The following is a 15202-nucleotide window of genomic DNA, read 5'->3' as shown; positions in this document are numbered from 1 at the left end:
ATGGGGCCTGTGGCTCAAAGGAGTAGGGCGCTGGCCCCATATATTGGAGTTGGTGGGTTCAAATCTGGCCCTGGCTAAAAACTGCAAAAAAAAAAAAAAAAAAAGAATTTCAGATTGAGTTTACTTTGGTGGTAGATGATTGTGCTGGTCAATATGGAGGATATCCTGAAAAGCTGGTTTGGTTATGGCAAATTTCTTCAACGTGTGTATATCATTAAAGTGTTTAATTTCTCTGTCATAAATGAAGCTCAATTGAGCTGGATACAGGATCCTGGGCTGAAGATTGTTTTGTTTTCCTGGGCTTAAAGTTGTTTTGTTTTAGGAGATTGAAGGTTGAAGACCATCCTTTTCTGGCTTGAAAGTTTTCAGCAGAGAAATCTGCAGTCATTCTAATATTCTTCCCCTTGTAGGTTATGATTTTCTTACGTCTGACTGCTTGCAGGATTTTCTCCTTCAGATTAACTTTGGCGAAGTTAATTACAATGTGTCTAGAAGATGCTTTATTTGGGTTGAATTGTGCTAGGGTTCCGAAACTGTCTGCTATCTGAATTTCAGTATCTCTTACCATCCTTGGGAAGTTCTCCTTAATTATCTCTTAGAGTAGAGTACTTGTGCCTTTGGGACCATCCTCTTCTCCTTCAGGAATTCCTATAAGGTGAATGTTTGCTCTTTTGGAGTGGTTCCACAGTTTTCTTAGGGAATGATCCGTCTTTGCTCTTCACTTCTCTTCTTCTTTGAGCATTTCAGAGTGTTCAAAAGCTTTGTCTTCAATGTCAGAAATCCTTTCTTCTGCCTGCTCCATTCTGTTATTGAGGAATTCTACTGTATTTCTTTGATGGCTACAAGTTCTTGCTTCAATGTGTCAAAATCTTTGGTGATTTTGTCTTTGAATTCATTGAATTCTTGAGAAAACTTTGGAATTGCTCCTTGAATTTCTAATCCCATCTTACCACCATTCTGTTAATCTTATTTACAATCCAAATTCTGAATTCAATTTCTGACATCACAGCCATTTGTTTATGAATGGGACCTTCTGTTGTGTCTCCTTTGTTATTCCTTGGTGGAGTTGATCTATCTGATTATTCATGTTGCCAGAGTTTTCTCACTGATTCTGCCCCATGATTATTTTTCACCATTTGACTAGAGAAGCTGGTAAGGTGAAACTGAACTTAGGGCTCCTGGAGTCCTTTGCCAAAGAACTGGGACTGGTGATTGCAGCTTTTACCCTAGAGCTTTACAAAGGTCCCATTCAGTACTAAAGCCTGAAACTCTGGGGACCTGCTTGGTGTGTTGGGGGCTAGATGGCTATGACCTGTATTTGGCTAGTCTCTGTCCAATCCTAGTGAATCAGTGGCTTTGGGCTGAAATATCAGCTGTAGAGATATATCAGCAACTAAGACACCCTGCCTCCCTCACACTCCCAGGCAACAACTGGAAGAAGAGAATCCCACACTCCTACAACAACACAACTAGGGTACAACCTTGGTGGGTGCCCAGGTGATCAGCCCAGGCAAGAGTTCCAAACCAATTGTCCTGGTCAACACAAACACCAATCAGATGGGAGAGTTCAAAAGGTTTTCTGCATCTAGGTAGCAGGGTCCACTGGCAGCTGAAGTGTAACTCACTCCAGTGCTTTGTGAATTCAGAAAGGCCCACCCAGAAAAATAGTCCAGGGGGGGCTGGTGCCTCCTTCCCCACCTTGTGCCTCTGTTACACCCAGGCACTGGTAGCTCCATAGGGCTGTGGCCTAGTACCCTAGTTCCCAAATGCACCAGGGATTTGGGACTGCCAGAGTCCGAGGGAAGTCAATGCCTCATTGGCCAAGTGACCACACTCTGCCATCAGCTGGCTGGAGGAGTTGAAGTCTGATTACCTCAGAAGCTCAATGGAAATTGGGTTGTGTTCTACCTGAACTCATTCCAAACCAGAGGTTAACAAAGCAGCAAATGTTTTTCACCCTCAGAGACCATGCCTCTGCTCCTTCCACTCTGCTCCTCTGGTATAACTGCAATGCGAGATCTAGCTCCCTGTAGCAGTCCACTGAATTGGGGAGGTGTCTCTCCAAAATTTGACCTTTGCAGAATCACTCTATTAATGCTGCTGCTAGGAGGGAGGTGTCTCCACTTGGGTTCCCATGCCTCAGCAGTTCCTGAGCTTCCCCCCATTGTACGGAGACCCAAGCCTCTGCCCACTGCTGAGTTGCTCTTTCTCAGAGCCAAGCCAGACACCTTCCCCACTGTGCCTTTCTGCACTGTTGCCAGTTCATAGTTATAGTGTAGCTGTGCTACCTCAGATCATGCAATGTATAGAACAGAACATTCTGTTCTCTGCAGGTGTTGAGCTTCTAGACCACCAGCGCAGGGGGAAGGGTAGACTGGGAGTTCAAAGTGGCAGGGAAAATGTTCAACCTTCATGCTAGATAAGATAATGTTCAGGCTCACAGCAGGGACTGTCTGGAGAAGGAGTCCCACCTTCTAGCAACCCACTCTTGTGGGGTGAGTGAAGAGGACCTCAGTTCACTGCTTACTAGTGGAGATCTCACAGCAAGCAAGCAAGCAACTCTCTTGGGGGGAGGAAACAGACACATGTCCTCTTTGGGGTGAGTTCTGTATCTGAAATTTGTTTCCTTGGAGTTGCAGTTTGCCTCAGCAGAGAAGACGTGCAATTATCAATCTCTTCTCTCAGCTTGGCTCCCACCCTTCAGCTTTGTTGGGTTGTTTCTGGCCACTATCTCTCCTTCTGGACAGGTGCTTCTGTTGGAAGCTGGCTTCAGTTGGCTATCACCCACCCATTCCCCTTTGCTCTTGTTGCATGTAAAAATTGGAGTCAGGGAAAATAGCCAACCTGAGGTTTTAGCAGAACACAAGACATGAACAAACAAACAAACAGAAAAAGAAATCAGACACACAAACACACAAACAGATACACAAACAATCAAAACCAAAACCAAAAACAAATGAACACACACACACAAACCTCAAATAGCCTGATGTAAGCACCATAAGAGGAAGGGGAGGGCTCGGCACCCATAGCCCAGCAGCCAGGGCACCAGCCGCACACACCAGAGCTGTTACGCTCAACCCAGTCCAGGGCCTGCCAAACAACAATGACAACCACAACCCAAAAAACAACTAGGTACTGTGGTGGGCACTTGCAGCCCCAGCAACCTGGGTGGCTGAGGCAAGACTGCTCAGCCCAAGAGGGTTAGAGGTTGCCGTGAGCTGTGACAACACAGCATTCCACCAAGGGCGACATAGTGAGACTCTGTCAAAAAAAAAAAAAAAAAGAGGGCAGGGAGAAGCAGAGAAAAACAAACAAAAAATAATATTAAAAAAAAATTTTAACAATAACTCCTACAAGAAAGAAAAAAGGGGCGGCGCCTGTGGCTCAACGGGTAGGGCGCCGGTCCCATATGCCGGAGGTGGCGGGTTCAAGCCCAGCCCCGGCCAAAAAAAAAGAAAGAAAAAAGAAAAAAAAGCAAAAAGAATGAGCAAAAAGAGAAAAAAAAGGCAACAAAATTATATATATAAAAACATACGACTACATATATGCCATAAGGATCGACTTTGGTAGGAATATATTTATGTTGCAATATACTTCTGGACACCAAGTGGCACCATGAGTGGTTCCCAGGCTTATACTTATCTCCCAGCTTAAATGTTCTTGGTGTTTGCCTGATTACCTGCTTGGGGCCTAGATCCTGCTGAACTGTTGATTCCACCGATCTCAAAAAATCTTTATAGGCAGGTTTCCCTAATTTTCCCTGTAACCATTCGTGTGAAGTGCGGGATGTCCTGGGCCAGTTCCCAGTGTAGAACGGCTCTCTGTGGGTGAGACTCAAATTGCTGTGTCTGGCCTGTGGGGAAACGTGCCTGCAGCAACCACCATCTCCCAAATTCCAAAATAATGACCTTTTCCTATCCAGGATTTTTCCCGTCTGAGTGTTTCTCCCACTGTCTAACTGTGGTGGTGCCACACCAGACGGCACCCCACTCTGGCCACCTAATTCTGCTCAGGAGTCCACACTTCACTAATATTTCCACACCCTACCCAGTTTCCCCATGAACTGGGAACTGCAATCCTCTGTGGTGGGGCTGGTTGTCTCCACTGTTGCTACCCACAGCTGCTGCAGCCATGGGGCAGAACTTTTTCCTGGCAGTCTCTGCAGCTTCAGATTATACTCCAAGTCCAGCAATCTGCCACCTCACTGCACACCCCAAACTGCCACTCCACACCAATTTTTCACACGGGGAATGATCTAGCCCACTCACTCTCACCTGTTGTTCCAGGAGAGCTGAGCTAAACGTCCTTCCTGTCTGCCATCATGCTCTGCCTCTTATCTTGAAAATTTCATAATTTCTCAATAAAGTTTCCAATGATTTCATATTTTATTCATGGAGAGTTATATGGGTGGTCCTGCTGCTTGGCATTATCTACCAAAGCTGAGCACACCCAGTGTCCCAGGGATTTTATTTCTAGGTAAAACTGAACTTAAAATCATAGCTGTCACAGAAATACTTGCCTCAGCATTATTCTTAGTAGCCAAAAAGCTAAAAAGAACCTTTTTTCCACCAAGGATGAATGGACAAATAAATTGAATTACACTGATACAAAGAAATACCATATAGCAAAGAAAATTAATAATCTGCTACAAATTACAATGGATTAATCTGACATAGTATTAGACAAAAGGAGACAAAAAGAACAGTTGAAGGTTTCTTACAAAAAGTTTGATGACAAGCAAAATTATAAAGCTACAGTAGAGTATAATGGTTAACTGTGGGGAGGAGAGGATTGTACCTATTGGAAGGAAACATGATGGAAGATCCTGGGGTTCTGTGAATGTTTTTTCTTCACCTGGGGGGAGGTTACAAACGTGTCAGTTTGTAAATCTGTATGTTTATGCTTCATGTACTTTTTTGAATATATCTGATATACACAAAAAAATAAAAACAAGGTATAGCATGGAGTTGTTATCAAGAAAAACTAGAGTGTATCTGTTGTCAGCAGAGTAGAAGCTCTCTTAAATAATCCATGCTTAAGTAATTCATTATTTTAATAGTTGCTCTTTATTCCTTCTGTGAGCACACGGCCAGGTTCTCAAGACGCTAAATGTTTGTATCTCATAAACTTCCCTCTTTTGTGCCCTTTTCTATTTGGATAAAAGGGAATCTAAGGCAACAGAAATGTATTCAGGGTACATTTTATTTATTTTTTTTTAAGCAACCATTAAGAAAGATTTAAAAGATTTTTTTATGGGAATTGAGGTCTAGAATAAAGGTATGTCTCAGTAAGGCATAAAGAATAAAGAAATAGAAAGCCAACATAAATCATCTGCTGTCTCTTGTCTTTCGAATCTTGATGTGCCCTGTTTTGTTCTTCTCGGTCTTACTTGTCTAATATTCAAACTACTTGGTAAAATATGGTCAAACTATTGCTTTCAAGTTTTTTTTTTTTTTTTTTTTACCAAAAGACAAGACACATTCTGATGTATTTTCTGACTTAATTGCAAATTTCTTTTTTTTTTTTTGGCAGTTCATTTCTTCTTTATTAGATTGTGATGTTCTCCAGAAGACATTGTCTTGCTTATATTTAATCCGGAGACCATAAATTGCAAATTTCAAAAGGAGATAACCTGAAATCTAGACTTGCCTCAAGTTTCCATTTCTGGAAATGGGCCAGTTACAGTGGCTAAAGGAGGGTCACTCAGTAATAGCACCTTTGTTGCAGCCCATTCTGTATCACCCCCCAAAAGCTTGTTTCTAGTGCTTTCAACACATACATGTATGCACAAATTTAGGAGCTGGGGATTTGTTCTTCTGGTGGTTTAATTGCCAACACCCTGGTTTTCTGGTAAATGAATTGGGTTCTCTTCAAGGTGCCAATGACCATGGGCTAAATATTTTATTAAAAGATAATAAAGAGAGATGGCTGGGTGCGGTGGCTCATACCTGAAATCCTAGCACTCTAGGAAGCTGAGGCAGGAGCATCACTTGAGCTTAGTAGTGCAAGACCAGCCTCAAGAAAATTGAACCCCCCCATCTCAACTACAAATAGAAGGACATTGGCCAGGTGTGGTGGCACATGCCTATAGTCCCAGGTACTCTGGAGGCTGAAGCAGAAGGATCGCTTGAGCCCAGGAGTTTGAGGTTGCTGTGAGCTAGGCTGATGCCATGGCACTGTAGCTTGGGGAGGACAGCAAGACTATATCAAAGAAAAAAAAGGAGGGATAATGTTCCCATGAAATATCCATTCATAAGAAACAACATTACAAATGAATTAAGGAAATGTTAACATTTCAAAAAATTGTTTTACAATATTTGGCTAATGTGTTTTGGAAGAAAAGAAAGTTTTCTTGCAGCATGCCTGTTGTGTTCTGCTCAGGCTGTTGTAACAAAATATGACAAACTGGGTTGCTTTAAAAAACAGAAATTTATTTGTGACAGTTCTGGAGGCTGTTAAGTCCAAGATCAAGATGCTGGCAGGTTTGGTGTAGGGTGAGGGCCTTCTTCTGTGTTGTAGACTGATGACTTCTAGCTTTGTTTTCACATGGAAGAAAAGTAAGGCAGGCCTCTGGGGCCACTCTTAGAATGGCACTAATTCCACTTATGTGGTCCCCACCCTTGTGATCTCATCACCTCCTAATACCACCACCTTGGGGGTTAAGATTTTAACATATGGATTTTTGGGAAAGGAACACAAATATTCAGAACATTCCAACACCAATTCTTTAAAAAAAAAAAAATGCAGGTAGAATAGGTACCTTATGGTAACACACACACATACATGTACACAGGAAACAAGCAAAGAAGCCCACCAGACCATAAATTTTGTTTGGAAACATGAACAAAAGAAGTGATTTTTGAACACAATGCTAATAAAAAGAGAACAATTAATACAATTATCATATTAGAATTAAAAACTTAATTTTGATCAATGACACTACATAATTTTAAGGACTAATATGCTCGTCAGCTTTACATGTCACTTGGGTAGGCTACAGTTCCTCATTTCCTATTCAATCAAATACTAACCTAGGTGCTACTGTGAAAGTATTTTGAAGATGTGTTTAAAGTCTCTAATTAGTTTACTTTAGCAAAAGATATTATTGTAGATAATATAAGTGGTCCTGATTCGATCTGTTGAAAGGACTTACAAGTAGAATTAAAGTTACAAAGGAGAAGAAATTCTACACTATAGACTGCAGCTTCAGTTCATCTCAAGACTGTCAGTCTGCTCTTTCTGACAGCCTGCCCTATAGATTTTGGACTTAGTTAAGCAGTTTCCATAACTGAACAAGCTAATTCCTTGCAATAACTTTGTTAATATATATCTTGCTGTGTTTCTTTTTCTCTCAAAGAGCATTGACTGATACAAGTGATAGACAAATATACAATAGAACCTCCATAGCTAACCATTTCCCTACATTGACCACCTCCTTAAATTGACCTAATTTTCATAGACCAGACATGCACCACATGTACATATCAGTACAGTAGGCCTAGTTCCTTATGTTGACAACCTCCATATATTGACCAGTTTGTTACAGTCCCTTGGGTGATCAATTTACAAAGGTTCTACTGTATTTGTGATAGCTATCATTAAAAAGGAGGAGATTCCAGACCAAGATGCTAGATCTTGATGCCCCTATCCCAAACAGAAAGTTCAACTAGCAACTATCCACAGACCAGAGCATCCTTTTGAAAACCCTGACACCTGGAAATAAGCCTGAGACATTCATATTGTACACAGAATGGAATGAAATGTGAATTGGAGGGTAAGAGGACTGGTCTTACTTTGTGTCACCCTTTCTTCCTCCTCCAAACTGGCATAGCCCCCAGATAGAGAAGGTTTCCTGGGCTTAGTTTCTGCAAGGGGAAAATAAGTTAGAAGCACTTGTCTCGCTTCCCTAGTATTCTGAGACACTTGTCAGAAAGCCAAGTCTGGTCTCATTTCATGGGGAACACTAGGAAAGGCATGGATTTACCACCCAGGGGTACAGCAGAAGCCAGGAAAGTGACCATCCCACAGCTTTGGATGCCATATTGGTGTTCTTGCCCATTGTAGCACTCTATCAGAGAGATATCAGCCAAGCTCACAGTGTGCTGGGAAAGCTGAGCTGATGGCCTTTAATAACACAGTGAGAAACAAAATCTACCTTGAGCTTCTAGACTTCTAGCCTCCCAGCCTCAGAAAGATCCCAACAACCCTCCCCAGTTGGGGAGACACCCACCTCTCTGGATCTCTCAGAGAATCAATAGGCTGCACTGGGTTGACCCAGGAAGATGAGCAGCAGCCGCATATAGCTAAAATGTCCACTCAACAACCCCAGTCAGATGTGTAGCAGTTGGTGCTGGCTGTCAGCTGAGGTTCCATCTTCCTCTACAAGGTCTTTCTTCCTCTCACAAGTTCTAAGCTTCTTTATAGCATGGAGGTGGCAGGGTTGCAAGAGGGTGAGAGTGGAAGCTTCAAGGATAGGGGTTATCCCCAGGGAGTGATGAGATGGGACTAGGGAAAAGTGTTTCTCAAAGAGGTATTTTGACCTTATCTGAACTGTTTTAATACTGTTAATATGTAGTCATGATTTAACTGTATAAGTAAAAATAAAGGTGTATGCATATAAATACATGTTACATGTATACCCCTATGTATATGTATGAATGTGTTCACATATACACATAAAAATGGACAGAAAAAGATAGAGAGCTTTCTTCTCTAGCTTGCCTCTACTGACTCTTTGTATTCCAACTAAAGCTGCAAAAAGTTACTTTTACTTTTGGTTACCTAATATTACAGCAGTTACAGACCTCTCTACTTTCTTCCCAACCTTCCAGTTGCACAAGTAATTGCATGACACGTTTAATATGACAAATAAAGAAGGATTCAAGGATGATTTGGTGTTAGCATCCAACTAACCAAAAGTATACATTAGGCTTAAGGAAAAACACTGTTATGGTTTTGGGGGGGTCATTGGCAATATAGTAATAAAAATCTATGATACCTCACCATTGATAGCATTAGCCACTAAACTATTTTCCTGGTTGCATGCTGAGATCTGGATGTCAGACTTATTGATGATTATTCCTTACTTGTAATACATGTTGGGCAGTCTGAGGCTACCACAAGCTGGGACTTATTTCTATTGGTGTCCATTGTTCCTGGTACTCTAAGTTTTCTGAGTCTCTTTTGTTTCAGCTAAAAAGGGACAATGCCCCTCCCCAACAATTTGGCAAATTTATAAACAAAGGGGGTTGTGTATAATTTGAAAAAGAGTTGGAGATGAAGACCAAACATGGATCTTGAGAATAAAATGAAAGAGGAAAAACTAATATTGTAGAGATGAAGTTACTGCCTCTTGTTAGAATGTACAAAGAGGTGAAAAGACAATAGTCTCATAACAAGAAATCTCAAATACACACACGTACGCACACACACTTAAAAGTAAGTCATCTAAAGCTGTGGATGCAAAGAAGACTAAAGGAGTTTACAGAAGTCTAAAGATCCTCCCTCTGTTTCTCTGTCTCTCTCTTTTTTTTTTTTGCAATTTTTGGCCGAGGCCTGGTTTGAACCCACCACCTCCGGTATATGGGACTAGCACCCTACTTCTTTGAGCCACAGGCACTGCCACTTCCTCTGTTTCTATACAGGGTAGAACTGTAGAGTGCTTCCATACTTTGGGCCAATTGCCGAGCTTTGGAGTGGGATAGGCAAAGAAGCTAGTCTTTTGTGAGTTGGAGATAAACTAATAAAGTGTGGATGAACCAGAGGGATAGCATGCAGGACTTGAAGCTGGAAGAGCCCAGGACACAAAGTCAATCCTCCCTGGCCAATAATTCTTTCACATGGGAATTTTGCAAAGTAAGTCCCACCTGGTAAAAAGTCTGAAAAAAAGAAACATATTTGCAATCTTTAAATATCACAATTTTGAAGTCTCATTCTTGTGGTCTTGTAACCTCATATTTACAAATTATTGTGGTTTGATGTTTTCAAGTGCCTTTGAACTTGGACTGGAACTTACACATTTGGTCCTACTGGTTCTCATGCTTTCAGATTCAGGATGGAACTGTACCACTGACTTTGCTGGCTCAGCAGCTTGCAGACACATTGTGGGACTTCTCTGTCGGTGTCGCAGCGCCGCCGACCAGCAGAGACAAGGACACCAACGAAGAGTCAAAGGTAACTTTTATGCAGCAAGCTCAAAGGACAGAACAGGAACGGGAATGGGAACTAGGAACCTCTCTGCACGGAACCGTTGTGCAGCCTTATATACCTTTCCTAAGCCAATCAGAGTAGAGTACACGTGTTCGGGAAATGCACATGTTACAGTCCAAAGCCGAAGCAGGCATACAGCATGAGCGCAGCATGCACCTACACAGGCCAATCAGGAGGACTTCCTCAAGGTTGTTTACCAGTTAGGTTCAGAGTGACTTCCTCTCATCGCCAATGCTGGCTCTCATCCTGGGGCATGTCCAGATTAGCCCCGACACTTCTCAGTCTCATTAATTGAATAAGCCAATTCCTTATAATTTCTCTCTCTCTTTCTACACACATATACACACACGATGCAAAAAATGTACACATACTTAAAGAAAAAAACTGTATTAAATTTGTAGTACTCAAGTCATGTTTGACTTCTGTAATTGCAAGAAGTGTCTAACAAAACAACTGGAACATATTCTTCTTAGTAAAGTATCTCAAGAATGCAAGAAAAAGTATCTGATGTACTCAGCCCTACTATGAAACTAATTTATGGCTTTCATATGAAAGCTATAACCGAGTTATAACCTAAGAATATGGGGAAGGGGGAGAGGGATGGGAGGGAGAGGGTAAGATGGGTGGAGGGAGGGTGATTGGTGGGATTACACCTACAGTGCATCTTACAAGGGTACATGTGAAACTTAGTAAATGAAGAATATAAATGTCTTAACACAATAACTAAGAAAATGCCAGGATCACTATGTTAACCAGTGTGATTAAAATATGTCAAAGGGTATATAAAACCAGTGTATGGTGCTCCATGATTTCATTAATGTACACAGCTATGATTTAATAATAAAATAAAATAAATTGAAAAAAACCCAAAAAAACTTGTTTTCATCTTTTGTTATCAGTATATATTATTACAATTTTAACATAGTTTTTTTCCTTTCTTAAAATGTATGTACACTTTTTGGCACCCTCTGTATGTATTATATATGTATACACACATACATATGTATTTATAGTCTTGTCTGATCAGTCTACTATAACAAAATATCATAAACAGTTCTAGAGGCTGGGAAGTCCAAGATCAAGATATAGGCACATTTCTTGTCTGGTGAGAGCCTGTTCTCTGATTCATAGATGTCCCTTTCCTCACTGTGTCATTTGGTGGAAGGAGTGAATGAAAACCCTTAAATTACTTGTTAAGAGCACTGATCCCATTCATAAAACCTTCACCCTTATAAACTAATCGCCTACTAAAAAAGGCTTTGCCTCCTAATCCTATCACCTTGGAGGGTAGGATTTTAACATAGGATTTTTTTTGGGTGGGTGAGCATAGACACCATTCAGATACACACAATCCTATTGATTTTTTTTCTCTGGAAAATTGTGACTTATATATTCCTTTCCAAATAACTGACAGAACTAGTACGCAAAATATCAGTTCAGTATAGACCTAACTAATGTTTATAGAGCATTAAACCCAATAACTACAGATTATATATTCTTTCAACATACATCTGGAGTGTTCACCAAAATAAACCATATTCAAGGCCATAAATCAAGTCTTTACAAATTTCAAAGCATTGGAATTATAGCACATATGTTTTTTGATCACAGAAAATTCCACTGGAAGTCCATAAAATGAGATAATAAGAAAATCCCCAAATATTTGGAAATTACCAACATCTACTCTGAATATAACTTAGTCAAACTATCAGATGGGAAATGTAAGTACAGTGAATTGAATGGCTGTGAGAATATAGCATGTGAACATCTATAGGCAGTAGTAGATTTTTGCAAAGCCTGGCTGCAGTAATTCTCTCCATCCTTTTGTGAATGCTCGAAAGCTCTTTTTGCAGTATGACGTTGTTTTTCCTCCCATCAAGAGGAAGAGTTATTTTTCACTTCTTGGATCTGGGATGGCCGTATGCTTTGCTTTCCTTAATTAATGGAGTATGACAGGAATGATATTGTGCTAGGTCAGCAATGTCTCTTTTTTTTTTGTACCCTGTGATTGTCTTGTGAGAAAGCCTAAGCTGGCTCCCTTGAGAATGAGAGATGATGAGGTGGAGACAGAGAAACAGTGGATGGTCAGCACCAACCAGCCAACATGTGATCCATGAGAGTACAGTCCTTTTAGACACCCAGCTCTAGTCAACCCAGCCACACAATGGCCTCCGAGAAGACCAGAAAAAGAACCATAGATCTGAGCTCAGCCCAAATTGGTTCCAAGTTATCATGCGCAAATAAAATGGTTGTAATTTTTAGGAAGTAGGTAGTAGAATTGTTTAATATGTAGCACTAGATAACGGAAACAGAAATTGGTAGTTGAAAGTGGGGTACTGCCATAACAAAACCTAAAATACGTGGTGTTGGTTTTGATACTGATCAGTGATCAGTGGCTAAAATCGTGAATGGATTGTTGGAAGACTGAAAAATGGTTTCTTTCTTACATATTAATTGAAATATTGCTAAAACTCTTTCCTGATACAAATTTTGAAATAGAAAACATACCAAGTAAATTTATGGTTCTGGCCAAGAATATCAGGCAAAATTTTGAGTTTATCATTTGGCTTTTCTTAGCTGTACACAATAAAGTATGAGAAGAGAGAGAAGAAATAAAGAGGGGATTGTCTAGTTTGCAAGCAGAATTTAGAGCAAATAAGAATGCACCGAACATGCTTGATTAGAAAATAAAATGAATCCCAGTCTCTCTAGATTGGAAAAGCTTCTCAGGGGAAGGAATGGTCTCAAAGTAAAGATTAAAGACGTGACAGGTAGACATTTTGTTAAAACTTCAGAAGTATTTCAGGCACCCTAGACTTTATGAATTAAAAAAAAGAGATTAAAAAAACATAAGCAATTGTCCCATATTATTCTATACCTTAAATAAGATGATAGTTACATGTCTGAATATAATTGATAAAACATGAAACTGTACATAGATTGGTATGTTTTATTGTTTGTAAATAATATCTCATCAAATGTAAGAGAATATTATAAAGATGATGAAAGTCACATTCAGAAGCAACTAAACAATAACATATTACTGGAAATTTTATGGTGAACATAAAATCTTAGGGATAGAAAAGAGCAATGGTACAAAAATGATCATAAAACATTTTACTAAGGAAGACAAAGGATATATGATGTATTATTGGTGAATATAAAAAAAGGGGGAGAGTAAGTAGGATAGAAAAAATATTCAAAGATATAAGAAAATCCTGGTCTTCTTTGTCTGCCAAGGGAATACTGAACTTTTTTTCTTGTTAATTTTTTAGGCTGAAGGTTTTAGTTTTTCTTTATTTAAACTCTTCTGATCTTTTCTTTGTCCACTTGACAATATCTTTCATAACAAAACATGTCCATAAAGGTTTCTTATAAAAAAAAAATCAGTTCTTTTCTAAGAAATTTTAGCCTATCACCTTGACTGAGTGAATCGAAATTCAGCCAGCTTACAAACAATCATAATTTCATTTCTCTCCTCAAACCACCTTACTTGCTTAAAGTTATGGGATTAACCATTATCCTGGAGATTCATTTCAGGATTGTAGCTGGCATTTAATGAATGATTGAATGGCTACTTTTGATCTCCTATTTCCCATCTCTGAAAAAGTTTATCTGAGAAAAACTCTGAATTAAGTATTGCCTTAGATCGTACTATTATTGTCAAAGATGTTAATAGTATATGATTGTTCTGCTTTTTCCTTTTGAAATTTAATGACCTGACTTTAAACTCTTCTGTTTCATTACTTTTCTTTTTAATCTCCAGGAGAAGGTTAGGCAGATTCAATTAAAACTCTGTGTGAGGACTCTTTAAGAGAGTCGCCAGGGGAGTGCTAATGCAGAAACCATCAGAACAGCTTATCAGAGTTGCCAAATAAACTAGAAAATCATATCGTGAGTGGATCTGATATACCACATAAGATTTGCCCTCGGAAATGATGTGCCTTTGGGAAAAAAATTGCTTGAGTTTTTGGAATAAGATTTTATAAAAACCTGAAGTGCTGTGAAGCAGTGAGGTTTCTTCATTCTTTGTCAAATAATTTATGGGGCTGTTTTGAGATTAAAGAAGATGTCTCAGAAAGAACTCCAGAAACATATTAAAGGCAATCCAACTATTTGTTTGACTGAATGCCTTTGATCCAGGAAGAAAAAGGATTTTGAGGAGTTCATACAGCTGCCAGGGAGTCTTTTCATCTGTACTCTGGGGCTTGTGGACAAGGAGATGCATTCACGTGTCTCCGTCTTTCTTTATACACATACCAGTTTCTTAGTCTGTTTGTCCTGGTATAACAAAAACACCAAAGACCTGGTGGCTTATAAACAACATACATTTATTTCTTACAGTTCTGGAGGCTAGAAAGTCCAAGATCAAGCTGCTGGTGGATTCAGTGAACCTGCTTCCTGGTTCATGGACGGCTCTCTTCTCCCTGAGTCTTCACAGACAGTGCGGGCCAGGACACTCTCTGGACTTTCCTTTATGAGGATATTAATCTGTGAGGGTTCTGCCTTTATGACCTAATGACCTCCCCAAAGCCTCACTCCCAAATACTATCACCTTGGGGATTAGGTTTCAACATATGTATTTTGGGTGTGGGGGTGGGTGGAGGTGCGAGTTTTCTGTGGAAATCAGGTATTGGAGAATCATCCTAGATTTTTCTCTCTCATTCACTAATTGTATTCACTGTCCTATGAATCATTGTGCCTCATCAACTGTGTCCCTCATATCTCTGGAACCCACTCAGAACACTCCCTGTGGACTTCCTCCATCAGCTCTGAGACACGATCATGTCTCCACAGTTTCACAATGATTTTGATGAAATAAAAATTGGATTCTGTACCTTTCCTACTGAAGATCTTTCAATGCGCTTTCATCTCCCCAAGTTAAATTTAAATGTCTTACTCTTCTTCATTCATACTTTCTGCCTTGTTCTTTCCCCCTTCCCATCTTCACCTCACTCCACCTTTCGTTCATTTGGCATTAAGAACCACC

The 15202-nt window shown here is 40.0% G+C and overlaps 1 long non-coding RNA gene across 1 annotated transcript in view; it reads left to right on the top strand.

Moving 5' to 3' along the window:
- Nucleotides 1-14915, top strand: part of LOC128567925 (uncharacterized) — a 110026-nt gene extending 95111 nt beyond the window's left edge. The window contains exon 4 of the long non-coding RNA XR_008374956.1: nt 14557-14915. This is a non-coding gene — a long non-coding RNA (uncharacterized LOC128567925). The remainder of the gene's footprint in view (nt 1-14556) is intronic.
- The last annotated feature ends 287 nt before the right edge of the window (nt 14916-15202 follow it).

This window comes from Nycticebus coucang, chromosome 16, assembly GCF_027406575.1.
Source record: "Nycticebus coucang isolate mNycCou1 chromosome 16, mNycCou1.pri, whole genome shotgun sequence".
NCBI lineage: Eukaryota > Metazoa > Chordata > Mammalia > Primates > Lorisidae > Nycticebus > Nycticebus coucang.
Note: the sequence above shows the minus strand (reverse complement) of the source record. Positions and strands in the feature narration are given on the sequence as shown.